Source organism: Gossypium raimondii, chromosome 13, assembly GCF_025698545.1.
Source record: "Gossypium raimondii isolate GPD5lz chromosome 13, ASM2569854v1, whole genome shotgun sequence".
Lineage (NCBI taxonomy): Eukaryota > Viridiplantae > Streptophyta > Magnoliopsida > Malvales > Malvaceae > Gossypium > Gossypium raimondii.
The window spans coordinates 20046459-20049800 of NC_068577.1; the positions used below are offsets into that span (position 1 = coordinate 20046459).

A 3342-nucleotide genomic window follows, 5' to 3' on the forward strand; every position below is an offset into this window, starting at 1 on the left:
TTTACCTATAACTCATTTATATTAATTTTGTACAAATACAGTTTTAAATATTATTATTTTTCTTTCATCCATATTGCAGGTAAGAGAAATTTTAATATATTTATATATATATATATATATATATATATATATATATATATATATATGTAGCTCGTAAAAGAATTGTATAATCGAATAGCATATTGTAAGTCGTGTTATAGGTCTAACAAATTGTGTAATTAAATATTATTATTGTAATTCGTGTTAATATATTACAAGATACAAGATAAATGCTGTAATAGGAATTTTTAATAGCACAAAATATTGCATAAGTTACAAAAAGAAAAAATTGTGTAACTGAATAATGCATTCTGTAATTTCTGTTACACAATATATTACAAAATATATAATAAATATTGTAAGGGTAAATGTTTTTTCTTTAACATACAACCACCAAATAGGTAAAACATTACTGTAACCTTAAAATCACCGGGGAGGAAGGATATATTGAATTTCATTTTTGTGGATGATATGAATTCCATTTTTTCTTTTCTTAGAAGATGTCAATCAAACACGCAAAGGTATTATACTTGCTAAACATATTCGCATCCTGAACACTCGGCTTTAATCACTCGCTTATTTTGTACGGGAACGAGACCCCGAGTTTCTTCACATTTCGGCCATTTCACCATCTTCTCTTCGTTCTTTCTCAGCTTCGCAGCCACAGTTTTGAGTCTTCATGCATGTAACAAAAAATGTGACTAATACTCTGCAAATCACAGGTTTTATAACACTAGTTATTTCATTTAAAACGATTCATCTGTAGTAAAGTAATAGAGAACCTCCCACAGATCGACAGTATTTCATTTTCAAAAGATGAGATATCAAATATAACATATCAGACAAAAGGAACCAGTTCTTGAACAGAAGATAAAAATTCATACAATGCTACTAATCATACCCTCCGTAAATTTTCAACCTAAAATCTAAACTCTCACAAGCTTAACTGCCTGCTGGAAAATTCTTAGAAAACTATTCCTTCTTCTAGTAATAGTCCCAAGACTAATTCATAATAAATATAAGCATAATCTGAAGACCACATGCAAAGAAACTGCTTTAGTATCCTGAACTAAAACCTTCCAAACCAAGATTCACAATTATTGCACCCAAGCCCAGGTAGTTGAAATTAATGACAAAAAAAAAAATTTTAAACCATTTTAGCTGTCTCAATCTTGAGGGTCTTTTAATCTTTAATCATCCTAATCTTAAATAAACGCCGGTGACCATATTAAATTCAGGCCACAAAGTTGAAAATCAGCACAAGGAGTTCTTACGCCTACTTCCATATTTCTTTACACAATGTTATAGGTGATTAGTAAATTAAGATCCAAATGACGTAGTGGAAGGGTTATTAACTTTTTAACCATCTAGCAAACACTATGATAGGTTATGCGATGATATGATTGGAGTATAATAGGTTATGGCAGTGCCATGATTGGAGTCATAAACCCTATTCACCTTTTTTCCACCTGACAACCCGAAAGAAAATTGAAAGACTTTTTCATGCAGCATAATTGATCTTGGGAAGAAGGATCACTGCCTATGTTGATGAAATCACATATACACCTAACTTAGAATGGAAAGACGATAGAATGGATATCTGGGTTTGAAAATCATAATCTCACATGACAACCTCAATCCAGGTAATGCCAATGAAAAATAATCCTATTATTAATCCTAAATGAAACAATGATACGTAGAACTTTTACACCAATAGCAGTGTGAAAACCATCCACCGCACTGGATAATCTATGTATTTCTTAAGCTTCCATTGGAAGCATCTTAGTTTGATAGAAAGCTGAGTATGGCCCTAGATATTGTCAATTCAACTTGTAATGATCTCTCTTTTTTCAATTGTATATCCTGCTGTAAAATTGCTAAGTTGTCCCCCTAGTGGTATTTATAATGAACTATGAAAAAGGGTAAAATCCTAGTTCTCTACCAACTCAGCCTTGTTATCCAATTAGCAGTAATTATTATAAAATACTTAGAATTTTTTTATTTTTATACGAAACATACTTGATCAGAATACATTGTAGACTTACAATGGTGAGCAAGGAGATCGACTGCCATTTACGTAGTAAATGAACAGATATGAATCATAATGCTGACCATTGATCAAGTAAAACCCATGCAACCTCCGCAACACTTGAATGACGTCTTCTTGTATAAATGGATGGCTGGATTATTGTAAGAAATCACATGCAAGTAAACTGCACGGCATACTGCGATGCTCGAAGCATACTTAATAACCTCATGGATAAGTGCTGTAGCTGTTGACACAACAAGAAGGAAATTTTGGTCATAAGTTGAAGAAGTTATAAAAAATGGGAAAGGGAAAGGAAAAAGAACCATTAGTATAGAAAATGATTCCTACCTATGCCAGGATTTCTATAAGCATCTACCACTCCCAGCGTCAGAATATATACTAATGTTTGATGCCCCTTCGATGGATCATACCTGAGCAAATCTGCTATCTGAAAGGTAGATGTTGGTTGAAACAAAATTCAAATACTATAAAACAAAAGGAGAATATTTTAAAATGCAAATCTAATAATTTAAAACCAGCATGCCAGTATCACTAATGCATTCCTGCGCAAAATAGATGACATACCTCACTATCCTTTGCCGTTACGATTCTTGCAGTAACAAATCCAATAAGCTCATCACTTTGACCATTGGGTCGACTACGATCAACAGCTGCCCACGACACAATATCACGTCCATTCACAACATTTTGGAAAAACTCAGATTCATACCTGAAGAGATCAATATCTTTTCTTGAAGATGCAAGAAATACTCTTTAATGAAAGCCCTCACAGAAAGCAGATATATTTCTTACCTGATAGAAATACGTCACTGTGGATTTGTTCTAAAATCTCTAAATCGGATGGATGCATGGACCTGTAGCAGATGGTAGGGCGATGAGAGATTTTCGGGTTCACCATTGAGGAACCAATAATTAATCTCCATAAAACATGTGATAGACTAGAAGAAATTGTAAAAAAACTCCACCTTCCATTTATACAGCATCAACCACAATAGCCATGCAACACTTGATGAAAACTGGCGAAGAAATATTCGCTTTCCATTAGTTCCTTTTATGTCATATACAAGCCATACAACAACCCAACCCAAAAACCCAAAATCACAACTCACAGGCACACAGGGAGAAAAAGGTCCCTTCTTTGTATAGCTAGTACACCACTCTTCACAACACTATATAAAGATGCTTAACTTGAAAACTTAACAGCCTTCCATTAAAACATCAACCAATTATTCATATAATATGAAAGAACTGTT

General features: G+C 33.2%; 1 pseudogene; it reads right to left on the reverse strand.

Annotated features, from left to right (window-relative positions):
* Positions 1–328: 328 nt before the first annotated feature.
* On the reverse strand, positions 329–2987 carry LOC105784191 (histone acetyltransferase MCC1-like; annotated as a pseudogene).
* Between the last annotated feature and the right edge of the window lie 355 nt (positions 2988–3342).